We start from the raw sequence: 21,665 nt of genomic DNA, 5'->3' as shown, positions 1-21,665 counted from the left end.
AACGCATGGCCTATGCCTGAATGATGATAAAACCGAAATCCTGCTCCTCGGATCCGCTGCCAACCTAAAAAAACTCAGCCCCAACTGCTCGGCATTTAATATTGATGGCAATATAATCACAGTTGCCAAAGCAGTGAAAACACTAGGTTTTCACCTTGACTCGGCCTTAACACTAAAGAAACAAGTGAACGCCTTATGTGTGTTTGTTTGTTTGTTTATTTATTTGGTATAGCGCAATACCAAACCCGAGGGTAGCTGGGCGCAAACATTACATGGAAACTTGAGAACTTAGTTACAGAGTGGTACAGTACACAGTAAAGTTGAAACATATATTTACATACTGTGAGTAAGGAGAAAACAGTGGAGGCAAGATGGAATAAACAAGGTGGCATACGGGTAATCCTCAGTTGGCGTAGTCAAGCGAGCAGATAGTCCAGTCCGGCTAAATGTCATTAGATCGTATCCAGGTAAGGGCCTTGCGCCTGAAGCTCGGGTAGGGTTGGGTAGTTCTGAGATTAAGGGGGAGTCTGTTCCAGGTTTGGGCTGCTATGACCGGAAAGCTGGAGCTGCCGGCTGTGCTTTTTTTGAATCTGGGCACCATTAAGGTGTATGCGTTAGACATTCTAGTGGGACGGTTTGAAGTTCTCTTGATGATTCTATCTGTCAGGTAAGGAGGAGCTATATTGTTAAGACATTTAGAGGTGAGAGAGAGGGTTTTTAGTGTAATCCTGTCCTCAATTTATAGCCAGTGGATATTTCTTCTGGCGGCCGATATATGATTTCTGGTCCGGATGTTTAAGGCTGCTCTTAGAGCGTTATTTTGGAGGGTTTGCAGTTTATCGAGAATGTATTTGTTCGATCCTGCATATAGAGCATTTCAGTAGTCCAATCTGGATATGATTAGTGCATTCACCAGAGTGATGCAGCTGGTCTCAGATAAGAATGGTCTACAAGCTCGGATCAATTTGCAGATATATGCTGTGGAGGATGCTAGGGTATTGATTTGCTTCTTGAATGTGAGTGCTGAGTCGAGATAAACCCCTAGGGCTTTGACTGCCGGCATCACTTTGATGACGTTGTTGTCAATGTTGAATGATGTATAGTTGGGGTCAAACTTTTTAATTGCTGTCTCTGTGCCAAGGATCAGTAGCTCAGTTTTGTCGTCATTCAAGCAGAGGCCGTGGGATGCCATCCATGCCTGAATGAGGAGATATATCTTGTTTACCAAGGCCGAATCTTCCACAAAGTTGCCCGAAAGGGGGATGAGGATCTGAGTGTCATCTGCGTAGTTAGTGTAGATGACACCCAATCTGTCCCACTTGTTGAATAAGGGCTTGGTAAAGATGTATCATGGGAGATACACAGGATCCTTGGGGGACGCCGCAGGAAACTTGTATGGGATCGGCGGCTGCTAGGGGAGAGAAGACTCTCATTGTATGGTTAGCGAGGAAGGATTGCACCCAGGCTATGGCATCACTTGAGAAATGGGCAGCTGAGCTGAGATGATTGCATAAAACTGCATGATCTACCAGGTCAAAAGCCACCGAAAGGTCAAGGAGGAATAGCATAGCTGATTTTCCATTGTCCTTCAACTCGTCAATTTTAGTCTTGAGGTCAATCAAGGCTGTTTCGGTGCCATGAAGGGGGCGGAAGCCTGATTGACGAGAGCCTAATAGGTGGATGGTTTCTAGATACTCCTGGATTTGGAAGTAGGCTACTCTGTCAATGATTTTGAGTAGGAAGGGTCTGTAGTTTGTCAGTGTAGATGGGTCAAGTGTTTGTTTTTTGAGCAGGGGAAGTACCCAAGATTGTTTTAGGTTATTGGGTACTAGGTTTGACCTGAAGGAGGCGTTAATGAGTTTGGAGAAAAAGGGGGCAAGATCTCTAGCTGCGTCTTTGATCATTTGGGGTGGGCAATTGTCTCCTTTACAGTTAGAGGGTTCTAACGAGAGTATGATTTTTTCTGTTTCTGGTATGGTTATTTGTTTGAAGGTGAAGGGGTGGGGGGTATTTTTCGGCAGGTTGAGTGGTGGCTGTGATTGGGGCGGGGGCTCTGGCGGCGAGGGTAGGGGGGCTTTCTTGTTGGCAATTTTAATTTGGAGGGAGCTAATTTTACCTGCAAGGGCGTTTTGTATATTGGTACACCAGGTCTTGTCTTTGTGGGTACTGTCGATCTGAGGTATGGGTGATTCCATTTCGCGAAGGATGGAGAATAGTTCCTTGGTGTCTGATTTGGCCTGGCCTTGGATATTCTGTCGTTATAGATATTCTTTTTGGTGCCACTAATTTCCTTTTTGTAGAGTCTTGAGTGATTGGTTAGCTTAATTTTGTTCTCCTCAGTGGCCGAATGTCGCCAGATTGATTGGAGCTTTCTTTTTTGAATTCTTAATTCTTTCAGTTGTGGTGTGAACCAATTGTTCAGATGAGATAATTGTCTACCTTTACGGGTTTTGAGTGGAGTAATGGTGTCTAGAGCTTTAGTTATAGTGCTATTGTAGACTTCCACGAGTAACGCGGGGTCTGTGTTGTTGTCTAGATTGTCAAGAGTGGGGAGGAGGTGTGGTAAGAGAAGTTCTGCTGTAATGTCTTTTTTGCTCCTAGTTGAGAGTGGTGGGGCCATAAGTATGGGTTTAGGGCTGATGAGATCAAGTGTGGCAGAAAATGAGATTAAGTAGTGGTCCGTCCATGATTGCGGTGTTGTATTGGTGATACTTATTTTGCAATTCAGGTCAGCAATCCAATCTAAGGTCTTTCCTTTAGAGTTTGTGGGGGTAGCGACTTTTTGTGTCAGGCCATGGTCATTCAGTAATGAGGCTATGGGGAGGGCATGTTTATCGTTGCAGTCATTAAAGCCAAGGTTAAAGTCTCCCAGTAGGAGGGTTTGTGCGTGGTCTTTGGTGTTGTTAGACAGGATGCTTGTTAAGTCGTCCTAGAAGGAGTCTAGTGGTCCAGGTGGTCTATAGATCGTGTGGATAGTAAGGGTCCGGTTGCATGATAGGTGGAGTTTGGCCGTCAAAAGTTCACAGGACTGATATGGTGGGGTAGGGGTTAGCCTGATTGGTAGGTTGGATTTGTGGATGATGGCTAGGCCACCTCTTCTAGAAATGGGTCTGTCAGCTCTTAATAGCTGGTATCTGAGAGGTGTCTGAGATCTCTGTGGCATGAGCTACCATAGATCTGGCATTAATGAGGGACCCCATTAGTGATACGGTACTGGTGGGTATGGTATTAGTGAGTTGTTTATTTTTAGGTAGGGTTACTCTTTGAGTAGTCTGGTTGGTTATTGGGAGGGTGGGATGCAGATCGGTAGAGTTGGGGTATTGTAAGCGTTTATCGCTTGAGTCGATATAGCCTCTGAAGGTTCTGAGAGATGAGGGTTCGTGGAGACAGGATAGTCTTGCCCTCAGTCTCATATTTCTATCCTTGGGAAGGCATGAGGCAATGGATGTGAGTGCCATGGTGATGAGAAGGCTTGATACAAGGTATGAGGACTGAGTGGTATTGGCTATCAGCATGGTCGTGGGCCTGGGGGCAGAAGCGCAGGTTCGGATAGGGGCTATGGTCTGATCTGGTGCTACCTTAAGGGTGTACGGGTATATGTTGGATAAGGTCTATAGGAAGGGCAGGTGCATAGTAGTGCAGTATTGAGTAGTTGGGCAAGCCTAAATACAGATTTACTGATGCTAGTTTGGTAAGTGCATCATCAACTGTCGCAATGCTTGGAACTTGAGTCTCAGCATGTGCACAGGTGGGCTAGGAGGAGGCTAGGTGGTGACTAGTCAATATTATGGGTAGCAGTTGGAAGGCACAGTGACTAAAGTCAGATTTCTGCAGTTAGAAAGGCACGCTGTCTAGATTCGAATTACAACAGATTAGAAGGCACAGTGACTAAAATTACGTTTAGCATTTGGAGGGCATACTGTCTACATTCGAATTACAGCAGTTGTAGGGTACAGTGACTAAAATCGGGTACCGGGTCTTGCAATATATAATAAGAATGGGAGAGCAGAATCAAGAGTTAGCATCCTCTACTGCCTAGACGTGCAAGTTCATTAAAGCAAGTAGAGCTTTCCTCGCCCGAGCCAGCTCAATCATCATTGCCAACTCCCTAATACTCTCCAAACTTGACTATTTCAATGTGTTGTATTTGGGAGCCAACAAATACATCATTGGCAAAATCCAAACATTGCAAAATAATGCCATTAGAACTGCCCTCAACTTACCTTCTAGAGAACACATTTCTAACAAAAGAAGAGAACACAAGTGGCTCAAAATCTGTGACAGAATCTCACTTAAAACAGCATCACTTACCTTTAAATGTCTTAACAACGCAGCCCCCTCCTACCTGGCAGCAAGAATAGTGAGAAAAACATTGACTCGCCCCACCAGAACCACCAATTCCTACTGCCTTCAGATAGCTAAATTAGACTGAAAAAAACAGGCAGCAGCAGCTTCCCAGTTAAGGCAGCCCAATACTGGAATGCTCTCCCACTTGACATTAGAACAGACCAATCCCACTATAGCGTTAGACAGAATATTCTCACATGGCTACACTCTAATGACCCCCAAGATTAACCATGTCTCAATTAACTCCTATGGCTCTTACTCAATCTGACAGCATATATGTATATTCTTTAACTGATTTGTCGAGATGTAATCTTTCATATTTATATTGTGCCTTACCTTGTAACTAAGCGTTTAAGTACTCATGTGTTTCTGCTCTCTGTTGCGCCCAGTTTCCTTTGGGTTTGGCGCACCATACAAAATCAATAAACAAACAAACAAACATATGGGGAATTCTATACAATAGCAAAAGTGGAGGTGCCAGAGGAAAGGGAAGGTGGTCTTGTCTATGCCCTGGACAGCGGCCTATGAGTAGGGTCTTCCTTTCCTTCTGAAAGTGCATGAGGAACGGTCCATGGGGCCTGGATGTTGTTTCAAACCCTGGGTGCTTAGCAGGTGAAGGGTTGTTTATTTGCTTGTCAGTTGCTTTCTCTGTCCTATTCTCCAGCCTGGTAATATTAAGTTGTTGTCTTGCACAGGCCACCAGAAAGGCTACATTTATCAGCCAGGTGAGATTGTACCTTGCTTGTCATTGCCTTGTATCTATTGAAAGTGATCGTGAATGAGATCCGGGCCGGTAGTGGCAGCCAGTTCTGCTCCTTGTGGTTGGATCTGACTTGGGTCAGTAAGAATGTCGCTAAACTACCGAAGAGACCATTGACATCATGAAAGTGTGGAAGGATTGGGCCATGTTTCTCAAGTCTGAGTTTGGGATAAAAGACTTCATACTGCCCAGATGACTGAGTTGGTAGAATCTATTTAGGGGAGCCATGCTCATATTTGCAGGTGCCAGGCAAGGGTGGCAAGTCAGACTCAATAAACATGCCAAGTCAGTATCTTTTCATCATCTGCAATGCCTCTTTCTTTTGTGGATGCCATGGACTCTGTTCCGGTTGCCTGCCCTTGTTTATGCAGCTGTTTAGTTTGTTTAATTATGACTTTAAAGTCTGTCTCTTTATGTTTGCCAAATCCATCTCTGTGTGATTGGCAATTCTGGATCTATGTAAGCAGCAAGATCATTTCATTTTGTGTGCCACGTAAGTCTCTATAGGTGCCAAGTCGGTGTTCTGGGGTGCCACATCCAACTTGTTGCTAGTGCATAGCCAGTCTCTTTGATGGTTTTATGTCATGCTTATTCTTAGAGAAGAACAGCTCCACCCTACTGATGAGGTCCAACCAGACCGGAACATGTGTCTGGGGATGCTGTTGGTACTCTTGTTCAGAGGAGAATTGCATAGCATTTCGGTGCTGGACTGCCCCAGAGCAGGACAAAGACTGATACATGTTGGATAATCCTCCTCTGTGAACGAGAGTGAGCTAAAGACTCTGGGCAAGGCACTTGTAACCGGGACTAATGTCTGGCAGAGGGACTCCCAGGACCCCCCATGTTTTGTGCATGCTTATTTGGGTTCCAGGTCAGTCTATCTGAGTGTTCTTAGCCAGTCTTTGGTGGTGACAAGTCATTCTCCATGGTTTTCATGTCAGTATCCTCCTGCTCTCTTTGGAGGTACCAATGAAGCAGGCATTGATGGGCATCCAGTCTGCATCTTGCTGGGGGCGCAGCAAGTGACTTTGCAAGTGCCAAGACTCTCATTCTGGAATCCCAGTCAGCCTCTTTAAAGGTCCTAAGTCATTCTTTTGTGGGTGCGTGGGCAGGTTCTTCAAAGGCTTTTGATGCACGGAGCAAGTCAGTCACCTCTGTCCTGTTGACGTCTTCCTCAAGTTTTAATTGAAATTAAAGCAACAGTCCTTTCTTCGCTTATCGGGGTGACACCAAAGATACCCTTTTACTAAAGAGCATCTCAGGGGGACCTACTGAATATTCCCAGAGATCTGTCATCGCCCTTTCTCCGTGCAATAAAGAGGAAAAGGCATCCGCATGGGCTGTGTGTATCCAACACTTTGATCTACCGCCCATCCCAACTTGTCTGAAGAGCTGCCAGCGAATAATGGGCTGATAGTGCACACAAGCACCTTGCTGGCTCTGGGCAATCAGTGAGCCGAAAGACCCATATGGAGTGCGCCTCCTTCATGTGCACGGAGTGATTTAAACTGCCCCACGTGCAAAGCAATGTGTGATGTGTGTTTGTGATAGCAGATGGGCTTTTTCAGGAGGTTTACAGTGTTCTGCTGCAACATGGCCTTACTGCCACTTGGTAGTGCGGCAGTCTGGCATGTGGTGGTAAAGTGTGTACCTCTACTTTTTGGCTACTTTTTGTTGACCCGCTGTAACAATGCCCAATGCGTGCTTTTATTATATCACAATAAAAGCCATTCCACACCTGGTGAGACTTTATCTTGCATCTTATTCTGAGAAGGCTGAGCACTAGAACCTCTAGAGAAATATAGTAAGAGCTGATTCGCATAAAGGGGCGACTGATGCACATTAAGGGGTGGATTAATAAGGATCTCCCCAAATAATTTAGGGTTCTCTTAACATAATGGAACATTTTGTGACCGTACACGGCTGGGAAATATTTAGCGATTCAAAACGCTCTGCTTAGTCAGACACAGCAGAAGAGGCTTAGCAGAAAGCCATGGGTTCATGCTGTAATGCTAATAGTAGGTCAGGTCATGGGAAGGAGTCTTAGCTAGGAGCCAGAGGTTGACGCTGCTATATTAACAGTTGGTCAGGTCATGGGAAGGAGTCTTAGCTAGGAGCCAGAGGTTGACGCTGATATTAACAGTTGGTCAGGTCATGGGAAGGAGTCTTAGCTAGGAGCCAGAGGTTGACACTGCTATATTAACAGTAGGTCAGGTCATGGCCAAGAGACTTAGTTAGGAGCCAGATGATGATGCTGGTATATTAACAGTAGGTCAGGTCACGGGGTAGGAGACCTAGCTAGGAGCCAGAGGTTGACGCTGGTATATTAACAGTAGGTCAGGTCACGGGGGGGAGACTTAGCTAGGAGTCAGAAGTTGACGCTGGTATAGTAACAGTTGGTCAGATCATGGGGGAGGAGACTTAGATAGGAGCCAGAGGTTGACGCTGGTATATTAACAGTATGTCAGGTCATGGGGAGGAGACTTAGCTAGGAGCAGAAGTTAATGCTGGAATATTAAGAGAAGTCTGGTCATGGGGGAGGAGACTAAGCTAGGAGCAAGAGGTAGACACTGGTATATTAACAGTTGGTCAGGTCATGAGGAGACTTAGCTAGGAGCCAGAAGTTAATGCTGGAATATTAAGAGAAGTCTTGTCATGGGGGAGGAGACTTAGCTAGGAGCCAGAGGTTGACACTGATATATTAACAGTTGGTCAGGTCATGAGGAGACTTAGCTAGGAGCCAGAAGTTAATGCTGGAATATTAAGTCTGGTCATGGGGGAGGAGATTTAGCTAGAAGCCAGAGGTTTACACTGGAATATTAACAGTATGTCTAGTCCCGTGGGAGGAGACTTAGTGGGAGGCCAGAGGTTAGCTTTGGTATAATAACAGTTGGTTAGTTCACGTTGCAGGAGATTTAGCGAGAAACCATTGGTTAACGCTGGTATATTAACAGTGAGTCAGGTCATGGGCGAGCAGAGTTTGCGGGAAGCCATGGGTAAAGGTTGGTATATCAACTGTAGGTCAGGTCATGGGGGAGGAGGCTTTGCCTGACTCCATGGGATAACACAGGTGTATTGTAAGTAGGTGAGGTCATGGGGGAGGAGACTTAGTCGGAAGCCATGGGTTAACACTGGTATATGAACAATAGGCCAGGTCGTGGTGTAGAAGGTTTTGCTAGAAGCCAGGATGTTAACGCTGGTATATTAACAGGAGGTCAGATCATGGGGGATGAGAATTAGTTGGAAGCCATGGGTTAATGTTGGAATACTAACAGCAGGTTAGGTCCTGGGGGGAGACTTAGCGAGAAGCCAGAGGTTAAGCTAGTATATTAATAGTAGGTCAGGTCATGGAGGGGTGGAGACTTAGTTAGAAGCCATGGGTTAATGTTGGTATGTTAACAGTAGGTCAGGTCATGTGGACGGAAACTTAGCTAGAAAGCAGAGGTTTACATTGCAATAATAACCGGAATTCAAGTCCTGGGGTAGGATAAATAGCAAAAATCTGGATGTTAATGCTGGTATATTAACCATAGGTTAGGTCATGGGGGATAAGATTTAGCGGAAAGCCATTGGTTTACCCGCCCGATGAAATGAGGAAAGATGCAGTACGAGTGTCTCAAAGTCAGGGAGCCAGGTGTGCAGAGACCCAGTTAGGATGACTAGGGCACTCAGCTGTCTTAGGAGAAGGCGTCTCGTTCTGTAGGCATGCTCGAACAGGAGGATAGCTGACCGATGACTGGAGTAGCTCAAAATTAAGCTTGGTGTCAGGTAGAGCACTGTGGCGGTTGCGTAGGAGACAGCGCTCTACTTGACACCAAGCATAATCGTGAGCTATTCCATCTGCCTCATTTCAACGGACACCCGCTGAAGCACCTGCTGAAGCTCCGAATACCGAGCATCCTGGCTAGCCGACCTGTAGCCTGGTAGCCCGAGCAATTACCCGGGAACACCATATTGGAAGATGCCATTATCTACTGATAAGAAGCTATATCATCTAACCCGAAGATACACAAACCAAGCCTAGGGAACCCTGCTACACAGTGTACTGTCTACGGAACATAGACTCCCGCAGAACTGTCCCCTTGAAAAATCTACAGAGGGTTCCCCCCAATGAAATGGAACTGGGTCCTGAAGAAGGCAACAGTCAAGAAAGGGACAAATGCTGAAATGTCACACCGGACATGACTGGCAGACAGCCACCGTTGCACGGTTACCGTGGCATGCATCAGACATTGCCACGTCCCCAAATAATGGAATTGGTTTAATCTTACATTTCTGATGTAGTCCCTCGATTTGAATTTCATCTAATCTGCAGTTGGACTAGACAGACAGTGGTCCAAAGGTGAAATTACTTTCTGCTTAGTCACAATGCATTGATAGAATATTCACACTAGTATTCTAATTTATAGTGTGTTTACCAAAATCTAAGTTTTATTGATTCTACAAGTGATTTTTTACTGTGGTTTTATTAGTTTTGCTGCATTGCTATGTTTTTTCCACACATTTATGTGTCATTGTTATGTTATGTTATGTTATGCACTGATGTACAAAAATAACACAATGAATACATTTATATATTTCTTTATACATATTCTAGTCCAGAAGGATATATATAGCTCCTTAGGAACACTGTTCACAGGAGGGAATGCTACATATAGGCATTTCCCCCAACAGGTCTTGGGTTCTTCATATGTATGTGTTAATGTCACTTTTCTGTCCACATATTCAATCACTTGAGAATATGTCAACCATTGTTGGGAGCCCACTTTTGTAAATTGTTATAATGTTCTCCCTTGCCCCCACCATTAGGAGCACCCCTCTAGTTTTCTTGTGTCTGGAATGATGATTAATTCAGGTGCAAAATACATGTGCTAAAAACCAGAGGTGCACACATTCAGAAATATTCTGATGGCCTTTAGGGGCAAAGCAAAAGAAGAACCGCTCAGGCCTGAGCAAGGTGGAGTAATTGAAAGGATCGAAGCATCGGAGTGTGTGTCAGCATTGATTGTAGTAGCCACGTCAAATGGAAATTTGAGACTTTGGGGGTCATTGCAACTTTACTGGTGCAGAATGAATGTGCTGGTATTACGGTATACCGGCATGCTTCCACATGGGCAAAGTACAAGTTGGCCGGTGGGGTGGAGGAATTACCTCCAGGTAAGAGCCTGTATTACTGGGTAATACAGGCAAATCCCACACGTAGTCCTATGGGACTCCATGAATGGGGATTTATACTGTCACCCCAGCACTCAGAATTCATTGGTAATTCCGCTGGACCAGGTACCAGAACTGGTGTTACCATTTGCAGTATCCTGGCAGATTTTCTGCCAGGATACTGGCAAGCCCATAATGACCCCCTTTGTGTCGACCTCAGATCTCTTACCAAATGTGTGATACCTAACAAGCATCCTCTGCCTAAAATTGCAGAAATGCTGGCAACCTTAGAAAATGCATGTGTGTTTTCATGATTAGATCTCATTTCAGCATATCACCAGATAAGGCTCCACCCTGGTTCTAAACGTTTGACTACGTTCATCACGCCTGAAGGGCTCTTCCAATTTGTACATATTCTGTTTCAGGCTGGTATCGGCAGCTTCAGTATTTCAAAAAATCATGTATGACATATTCAGATATGAACCAGGAGGTGTATGCTTTCAAGACAATTGGCTTCATTATAAGTTTGCCGGTCTGGGAACTATGGTACCGGTAAGCATGCCGGTACCATAGACCCCAGACCGTCAAACTATGAGTTGTGCTTGTGGGTGCCTTTCCGCCCACCAGGTCGGACCTGGCGGGCAGAAAGGCACCCGCGAGCACAGCATTTCGGATGCACCGGTGCAAGCCCTGGTAAATAACATTAAGAAGACTTCAGAACCAAGAGATAAGGAAGGACTGCGTTCTTACTGGAGATGGCGGAATCATATTTGAAATATTTACCAAACTTTGCGGACAAGATGGTAAACATGAGATCATTACTGAAGAATTGCTCCAAATATGAATGGAATGAAAAGTGCACCAAAGAGTTTGAGATGATCAAAGCTGCCTGGACCAAACACCATTGTTAAAAACTGTGAAAGTAGGAAGACAAACTGTGCCATCAACAGAGAAACATGAGTTTGTGAGCTGTAATGGTGCAAGTTGAAGGAGATAAGGAATACATCATAGCTTTTAGCTCTGCATCTTCTTAAGGGTATGGAGACAAACCTTTCCACCAGTGAGAAGGAACTCCTTGCAATCAAGTGGTCAATAGAGAAATTTAGGATATTTCTGTGGGGTTAAAAATGTATTGTTCCATAAACATTAAAACACTGAGGGAGACACTACAGAAAAAAGTTATGGACAAAATATCCTCGAGGATAAGAAGATGGGTGGTGGTTTTTCAGGAATATGTGTTTGATGTGGAATATGCTCCTGGAAAAAAAGTATACTTGCTGATTGTTTATTGCGTCTTGTCACAAGTGGGGAAATTAATGGGGTGAGTGAAGATGGGTGAGAAGAGAATGAGTGTGTGTTAAGTATTGAATAAACAATGGTCTCTTAAGATGAGTGGAATGTCTGTGTGGAGGAAGATGAAGTGCTGAGAGTGATGAGAAATGAGAGAAGAGAAAAGGGCACCATATTTAAGGCGTGTGTTGCAGGAACACATTTAGAAGGGTTGTGGATCATTAAAGATGAGTTGCGAGTAAGTGGGGAGTATGTCATGAGAGGCGATAGGATAATGCCTCCCTGTGGAGCAAGGAAGAGGGTAGTGCAAGTGGCGCATGATGGTCATAAAGGCACTACTAAAATGAAACAGAACATTTGCGCGGACTATTGGTGACCTGGTTGTGACTTGGAGATTGAGAGAGTAGTGGCAAGCTGTATATCAAGTGATTTGAGCAAGAAGAGTCTCAAGCCAAGGGAGAGTCCGATGATTATTCACCCTATTCCCTGCATGCCTTGTGAAAAAGTGGGTATGGATATAGTGAGACCAATATAGGGTTTTTCGAGTGCCTAAATATTGTATTGTTTTAATAGAGATACTGTCAAAGTGGGTGGACGTGAGAATAACTAGGAGCATAACAACGAGGGAATTGATGAACTTTATGGAAGAAGTGTTTAGATGTGAACAATATCCCAGTGAAATACTGACTGACAATGGGGTGCAGTTCAAGTGTAAGAGATGTGTATGTCTGTGGCTAAAAATGGCATAGGTCATAGGTTCACATCCATATATCACCCCCAAACTAATGGTGTCACAGAAAGATACAACAAGGTAATAACGGATTGCGTTAAGTGGGTGTGGGCCACCACAAGGATTGGGTATAAAGGCAGTTAAGGATTATAGATTTTCACCCTATCTCACTATGCGAATGTCCCCTTTTGAGATGAGACGGGGAAGGAAACCCGATGGTAAGTTGTGTTCACCTTGGTTCGATAGAGCTATATGGGTTTGGGAGAATGTGGATGTAGCCAAATCTGATATCAAGAGAAAGCAGTTTTATAATAAAGAGAGGTATGATGAGAGGAAAGCAGTGAAGGAGATGAAGATATAAGATGGTGAGTGTGTGAGAGTTAAACTTCCAGGTCCACTTAGGAATGGGTTCCAACCACAGAAGGTAGCGAGATTGTACCATAAATCAGTAAAGATGGATGTAGGGAGAATATGGACTTTGAATAGAGTGGTCAAGATGGACAGATGTGAGAGCAGTGATGAAATCAATTGCCCACTCGAAAATATGGCTCAGGTGCCAGTTGGGCTGAAGTCAGGAGACCAGTTAGGTTGTTGAGAATGCCTGAACATCTCAAGGATTTTGTGGTTTGTTGATGAAAGGGAAGTGTGCAGTATGCTGGTAGCTTAGGATCGAATGGAATGCAGGGTAAGAATGTGAATGTGTTGCTGGAATAAGAATGCGGAGTGAGAGAGGGACGTTGGATGATTGGTACTGAGAGGAGGTTGGTTCCTGTGCTGGTGGTGGGGCTTAAATGTAATGAGCTGTTCTGCTGCATCGAACTGGTTGCACTGCATTTAAACCATGTTTCTCCACACTTGAACCACAGTGACCCTCCGATTCTTCTTGAGACACTGGCCCTCATTAGGACCCTGGCGGATTTTTTCCGCCATCGACGGACTTTTCCGCCATGGCGTAAAGTCCGTTTACGCCATGGCGGATGGTGGACTTACCGCCCCATTCCGAGGTCGGCGGGGCGGTAAGTCCCCATTGACCCATTTACCCTTCCCCATTCCCATTTCGGCCCCATAGGGTATAATGGGAGTGGGGAAGGAGTTAATTACGCCACCGTAAATTACGGTGGCGTAATTAACACCAAGGTCCCATAGCGCCATGGATTTTTACGCCCGCAAAAAGCGGGCGGAAAAATGACCATGGCGCTCTGGGAACTCGGAATTGGCGGTAAGGGGTCGGCGCAGCTAACGCTAGCGTAAACCCCTTACCGCCAGGGTCCTAATGAGGCCCACTGAACCAAACCTTTGAACGAGTGTGCTTGCAAATTCAAACCAACTCGCTGCTGCATCATATCATCGCAGAAGCTGTCAACTGCTTGTGTCAACTCAACCACTCATGCTCACAGTTTGAATTGTACTGCTGGAGTGTCACTCAATGGCTCGAACCAGCCATTACTGAACGACTTAAAATGGCTTCACCTTGCTGTACCCAACGACAGAGTTTGCACATTCTCTGGGGAACCCCTTCCAGGAGAGAGTATCCTCTTGTGATTTTCTGTGCCAGCCCTCTACCTCCTCCCCCATGGATGGCGGGGATGGCCAGGGAATCTGGACTTCGTCACAATTGCCAAACTAGCTCACCATCTGCTGCCCACAGACACAGAGCCTGACACAAATCTATAGTTATCACATTCACTTCCCCTCCCTGAGTATGCATATTACCCGTAACTTTATGACCCATAATACACCCATAAGAGAGCATGGTCAAACACAGATGAAAGAGTGAACTCTACAGCCCTCCTAGGTCTATCCATATGGCCCAAAGCCAGATAGCCATCGGGGTGCATAGGTGTGTTGTCCTCAGAAAAACCCTCTCTTTCAGAGGGAAAGAGGAGCAGGCCATGCATGAGGAGGGGGGTGATTGCATCCCCCTCAGCCTTCCCACCCAGCCACATGCATTCTTTTATGAAAAGAGACACACAGATTCAAGGGTGGAAACTGGGACACCGACCACTGGCGTCATGTGACCTTTTTCTGGTACAACATACCCCTTTCTAGTGTTATCTGTTGTAGCTCCAATATTTCTTCTTGAGAGCCAAAGTCCTCTTCAGCCAGCCTTACAAATGTCAGCAATATTTTATTTGATGGCTGCTTAGAATACTCTGGCTCTGGGGAGGAAGGAGATGACATCTCCCTCTACTTGACATCCCCCTGCCTCACTAATTGAATGAACATTTGTGTATTTATTTATATGCATTTGTATTTAGCACTAGCTCTCCACCCAGAGGGTCTCGGAGCACCTTAAAAGGTTCAAATATTGAAAAGGTGGGAGTGGAAAAAAGAAGTTACACAATGTTTTCAGGAAAGGCTAGGAAGATTAGGATAGACAAGTGGTAATGGTCGGGGAGGGCAGGATTACGTATGGGGAAACAGGTATGTTTTGAGCCTCTTTCTGAAAGTGATGATGGTGGATGCAGTGTGTATGTGAAGAGGTAGGATATTCCATGCCCTGGGTGCCCAGTGGGTAAATGCTTGTTTTTGTGAGCATGTACGTTTGCAGAGTGGAATGCGTAGAATGTGTTGGCTGGCTTGTCTGGTGTTTGTGTAGGTGATGGGTTTGAGTTTCTCATGAAGGTGTGATGGAGTGCGAGATGGGTGACTTTGGATACAATGCAGAGTCCTTGTAAGGCAATTATCTGAGGTGTGCAAGCCAGTGGAGCAGGGCTAGAGTGGAGTGGTGTGTGCAGGCTTGGGTAGGTGGAGGATGATTCTGGCTGCTGAGTTTTGAATGGCTTGCAGGGGGGCCAGGGTGTTGTTGGGGAGTCCAATGAGGAGAGCATTGCCATAGTCCAGCTTAGAGAGAACCAGTGCTTGGACTGCGATGCAGATGTCGTCAGAATATGTCTGATTTTGCCTAGGAGGTGTAGTTGGAGATTGCATGTTTTGGTGACAGCAGCTATGTGGTGTGTGTAGGAAAGGTGAGGAAAGGTGGGGGTTGATGGTGAAGCCAAGGGATTTAATAGGTTTGGAGAAGAATATGTGTGGGTTGTCCATGGCGAGTACCTGAATCCAGGGGGCGTTGTCGGGTTTGTCCCTATGTGGCCAGATGTGGAGGTTGCCATTATTTTGTTCAGAGGATAAAGTACACTTTCAGGTCATTGATACACCAATAGGTGGAGCTTCGAAGGAGATTCCGTTTGGAAGAGAAGTACCTATTCTTTTTCATGTGAACATGCATTATAAAAACCTATAGAACATATAGAATTATAGATTGCTAGCTGTCATCTACAGGGATATATTCCACAAGGGTGTGAGAGTGATTTCTGATAGACAACGACAGCAAAGCTCGAGTTGTTAACTATGTCACTGCAGACTCCAGGGTTGGAATACACCCTGATGGTAATCATCTATAATTTGATGCTGTGTATGGCCCCCACACACCTCCTTTCCCCGCCTGTCATTGTTCCCATGGACCAGCATTGCAGGGGGTGTAAGGTAGAGGCATGAGGGACAATGTACAAGGTACAAAATAAATACCAGCTAGCATTAAATGATGGTATTTCCATTACCGCTACTATACCAGCAAATTAATGCACTGACAAATTCCAATTTTGGGGGATAGATTGTAGGAAATACCATTAGCATTTTTCCTCCACTTTACCACCGAACAATGGGGGATTTTCCATGGTGAACCTCAGTAAATCCTCCGTCTCCCCAGTGGGGTGTTGTGGACTCCAGGAATTGGGTTCAACACTGACATTACACCACTGGTAATCAGCTGTATATACCATGATTGTGAGTGGCAGAAACAGTAAACTAATTTGGCGGTATTTCCACAGGTACTTTCACAGTGCGGGGGACTGAGGCACCCAAGTTCCCTCTCCACTCGCACCAGAGCACCCTAAAAAGGAAAATAAAAAAAACAGCTCACAGAGAAAATGCTGTATCCCACTATCGTGACATTATAGCGTTTATGGTGTTCATAGTCCTCTGCAATGAGGTCACAGCAGGAGCACACAGCGTTTGGAAATGGAAAGAGTTGCTAATGGCTTCCTATGGGAGCAGTGCAAAACAAGAATATTGCCTTTTTGTCCTAAGAGGCATATGCTCACAGTACTTATAATAGTGCTTCCTTGGATTGACTATAAGAAAATACATTCTAGGAATATAACCAGGCTGCTGCCTCTCTTTGGACCTCATCCAAAGTTCAGCGTTATCCTGACGGTATTAACGCCGGGATACCGCCCGGGCAAATAGCGCTACTGCCAACCGGTCCAGTGGTGTAACCGCCGGATCATGGGTTGGGCAGTAGCGCTAACTCCCCATTCCCCATTGGGCCGTTGCACTCAAAAGGGCATATTTGACGCAATTAACGCACGCTAATACCGTTGGTGGTAATTGTGCCAAAAACAGTCATTTTTTCAGCATTTTAATTCAGAGCTGGGGGTAATGCTGCCAGACTTGTGATAGGGCCAGCCCTTAAATGCGGCAGTAATACCGTTACCGCCACATATAAGGTCTCCCGCCCAACTCGTGATGTGGCACTTTGACAGTAAAACATACATGCAGATGATCATTATGACCCAGGCGGTAAGTTACCGCCTGGGTTGTACCTTTACCACCATGGCGTAAACTATGTTTACGACATGGTGGTTGGCGGTCTTACCGCCCCATTCCGAGGTTGGCGGGGCGGTAAGTCTCCATTAACCCATTTACCCTTCCCCATTCCCATTTTTGCCCCATAGGGCATAATGGGAGTGGGGAAGGCGTTAATTACGCCACCGTAAATTACAGTGGCGTACTTAACAACAAGGTCCCTTAGCGCCATGGATTTTAACACCTGCTAAAAGCAGGTGTTAAATCCTCCAGGGCGCTAAGGGACCTCGGAATCAGGCGGTAAGGGTCGGCGCTGTTTACGCCGCCGTAAACCCCTTACCGCCTGGGTCCTAATGAGGCCCATTGTGTCTGAGCAGCCAGAGAAAGACAGCCCAGGAAGGCGAAGGGAAACGCATGTAGCTCACTCAACAGAGGCCGGCTGCAGAAGAGCCACGGCAAATTAAAACCTCTTTCCAGATAAGCAGAGTCTTATTACCCTCGCTGCAGCTTTCATTCCAGCTTATCTGACCGCAGATAGCGGTAATTAGAGACGGCGGTCGGGGAGTGACTCATGCTAGGCCTTTCTTGTGGTGTAATCTTTTCATTGAGAACTTTAAAGGACATACAATTACAGAAATGAATGCGCTCTTCACGGAATCCGGAACAACTTGACCTCTTGACATGCGCACTAGCGACATCGATCAGCGCTATATAAACTTCGGGCTAGTTACATCGATCAGCCCTATATAAACTTCGGGCTAGTTTCTGGGTTTTTAGTGCAGACAAATATAGTGTCACCATGTAGAACAGACAGGAAAGGGAATCTGGTGAGCCTCAAAAGCATCCACTTCTTAAAAAATCAATCCCTTTGAAACGTAAATACTTTGAGCCAATCAGCCCTTTAGATTCTCTATGCATCCTCAAGAGCTTTCATTGGCACTGTCCAAATGCGCTTTCACAACCCATACTTGCGTGAAAAAGAGAGTCTGTCAGGGACGTTATTTCACCAAAATGCCAGGGGTAGCGGAAGAGACATCACGCGACCCTTGAACTCTGATGACATCACATGAAGTGATGTCATTTGACCCCACCCCAAAGTGATATAGCGGGAAGCGATGGAACACAACCTTCCACCCCTTGATAAAACAGGAAGTGGTATCACATAGCAATGTTCCTAAGTAGACTTCGAAAAATATGATTAGGATATCACTATAATCTGATGTACATTTCATACAAGAATGGATCGCCTTATGTATCGTTAATATCAGTGTGTATAGGCCCATATTACCAAATTACTCTGAATGCAAGCAGACGTCCAAGGCCAAATGATAATGATGTGTTATATAGCACTTACCCGTAAGCGCTTTATATAGAAAAAATATACATACATTATCACCCAACCTTTGTTGGTACTCAGTTATTGACCTCAGAAGGATGAAAGGCTGAGTTGAGGTTTTTAAGAACAGACTAAATCAGTAGCTCACCCCGTGAAGTGTGCCTGAAATAAACCTTTAATGAGTCTAGCAATGATTGTATAGAATTCCAGGAAGACACATTATTTGGTATTCCTATTCTTTCTTATTTGTGGAACCCCTGTTCTTTTTTAAGAGGCCTGAACAAGAAAGCCAGCCACTCCAGAAGCAGCCACATGGCGGTGGCCACACTTTATTTATTTTTATTTTTTTGCGGGTAGCAAGGGTGACCACAGGGGTCGCAATTGCGACCCCTGGTGACCCCTAAATGACGTCTGTGGAGTTTGTCCCCAAATTGCACTTGTATGTATTTATTAATTGGTTACGTACTTCTTCAGGGTACAAGTCCATACTGCGAGAGTGGTACGGACATGTGGTGATTGCTTCCTTGTTGTCAAGCAGTGGGGACCCTTTAAGGAAACAGGGAAGAGTGGTGCCTTGAAAACATCACCCAGTGCATAGAGCCGGCGCGAAAGTGCAGTGACAAAGTGCAGACCGGCTCAATCCTGCGAAGTTCGGGAAGTAACGGAAGAGACTTGCATGCTGCTGTTACCCTAATACAGCTGTGAGGCTATGCCTGCCCCTTTTGTAGGGCTTGGGACATCCATTACGATGTCGAGCGGGGGAAACACTACAGTTTGCGGAGTGGCGATCCGACTCTCCTTGACAAAGGCGTTGTCTCAGCATTGTCTCAGCGCTTTCAAACCACACCTGCCAGGTAATACATCAAAGTTGTGCAGCATGCTTTAGAATCTGTTCCACGGGTGACCTTATCACCTGGGAAGAACATAGGTGATGCACCGCTGGTGCTGACATCCTGCAATGAAGTGTCACCAAGTGATTCCCAACTCTTAAATTTAGCAACTCATTTAGAGACCAATAGTAACAATACATCAATGCTTAATGCCCGCAGTAGCCTCGAAGAAGAAACTAGGGTCCTGAATAATCGGGGGACTAATTTGAATGCATCACTATGTATTGTTTTAAAAAAAATCTTATTATTCATTTATAGCACACTTAATACCAGCAAGTGGTTTCTAAGCGCAGGATCGGGATTGGACATGTTGTTTTGCTTCCAAGACGAATGCAATGCCCCTGAGCTATCCTTCCTATTTAGAAATTCTCTATAGGACCTTGGAAGTTTGCCTAAATCACAACCAATGTCTCCGGGCCATCTGCTGGCTGAAACACAGAATTTCTTCTACCAAAATGTGCTCTAGCACCTTGAGGCGTCTCTTGTGCCAGATGCGATTACCAATAAAGATCTCAGACCAACAATCAGACAGACTCAAAGACTATGGCAAAATACTACTTTATTCTCAATTTAATAAAGCAGGGTAAATTGGCAGACATCGGACTGATGCATGCACACTCACAAACAAACTTGATTACACAGAGGTCTTATATCCCAATATGCGTCAACTGTGATGTCATGCTACGTGGCAAACTGTAAAAGCTATTGATGGGGATTATTCTAGGTGTCATTGCTCCCCTTGGCCTCTAGAGACTTGCTCAACCCATCGTGTAGGAGCCTTATCCATTGTTAATTGTCCAATAATTGGCTCTTGCAAATGGTTTCTCCTTTAATCTGAGAGAAATATATCTCACGGTCATGGCTTTATCTGCCTGCCTCCCTTTGTGCTTTGCAATTATCCCTTGAAAGAGCATCCTTGATCCCAAGCCAACCTAAACTCCTCTTTATTCTGCACACAAAGCTGTTTTCCAGCATCTCCTGACTCTGCAGCCCTGGTCTGTTCCTTAGATAGCTGTAATTAATCTTTGCACGAGCTGACACCATTTTCCTATCATGGCCGTACTTGCCACGTTCTATTTTCCACTATAGCAAGCTTCAATATGTCTCACTTATTGGTCATCAAGTTATTTTATCTTCTTTTGCATACATGATCACTTTATCATTTCATACATGTTTCTCTTGGAGCTTCAGTTACATTGTTACTCTTTAGTATTTTCATATTGTTTCTATATGTCCTCGTATATCTTCATGACAACACTCTGCCTGCATCAGATGTCACTCTGCACAACATGAGATCCAAAGGTGCATGCAGTGATCCTTCCACTTTCTCAGTATGAGGGTACATTCAATACGGTTGTCTGAGTGCATATCACCTTTCGTACACTCGATGCGGTATAGTGACAACACAGGGGGTCCCACATACAGCTCTTCTCCTGCTGTTCCAGTATGATGGCAGTGAGGGGGCGGGAGTTAGGGTAAATGCATCCACCTGCTCCTCTACAATAGAGGTATTACCTCTCCGGTGCTAGACTCTTCCACGCTAGGGGCCAATCTATAACATCCCTAAATCTGGTTATCCAGAGTCTAGTCCGAATGTATGACAATGTAAGCTATGAGGTTAAATACCATATGTCAACCTTGTGAGAACTAGTTTGAAGTTTGCACATGCTACCAAGGAAACAAATCTAAGAATCTTAAAAATTGGCAGGCATTAACACAAGCATGATCATGAAAATTCTTAAGGAACATCCTTTGTGCTACTAATTCTAGAGTGGAAACAGAAACAACGAACCTTAATGCTTCGGCTCAGACTTTCTCAACTGTCACTGTGATTGAAGATTCCCAGCCAAAAGAGTCACCTATTGGTGGCTTGCAGCAAACCAGTACTAGTGTAGCATCCCTGTTGCTGTCAGGGGTACCTACTGTCTGCTTATACAACCAGGCTAAAGATAGCAGGTATGGACGGGTGGAGATTCCTGCCATACATATATCAAAAGGTAGCAAAATGTCTAGGGACGTGAAAAAGAAAAATCTTTAAGAGGATATTAACAGGCATTAGATGCTTTTTTCTCACCAATTCTAAGACCTCAGGAAATCAAACAAGTGTACCTGAGGAAGTACCTCATGAGTGGGAGACGGTGTCAATGCCTTATGTACCCATTGTTATGGGGAGTGATTGGTTGGTTCTAATCTCAAGTGGTAAGCAACCTCCTGCTATGACCAGGAGTAGTATGGCTCAGGATTCTCAGCAATTGGATGGACCCATAATAAAATCCCAGTCGAGTCCATTGAGGGTGGGGGCCCCTAAAGGGGGCCACCATTTGTCAATCACATTTTGTACTTTGTCATCCTATAGGGGAAATAGATCAGGTTTTTAAACCCAAAGTACTTACTCTTTTTAGCTGGAATAACAGAGGTTAGAACAATTTTATGTTGAGAGATATAAGGTTAATGGGTGTCCAGACATTTGGTCGAGTGAAAACTGGTCGAAAGACATTTGGTCGACGCAATTTGGTCGAAAAGCAATTGGTCGAATTTTTTTTTTTATTATATATATATATTTTTCGGGTT

The sequence above is a fragment of the Ambystoma mexicanum genome, chromosome 2q, assembly GCF_040938575.1.
Source record: "Ambystoma mexicanum isolate Mex_15411 chromosome 2q, UKY_AmexF1_1, whole genome shotgun sequence".
NCBI lineage: Eukaryota > Metazoa > Chordata > Amphibia > Caudata > Ambystomatidae > Ambystoma > Ambystoma mexicanum.
This window is presented reverse-complemented; position numbering follows the sequence as displayed.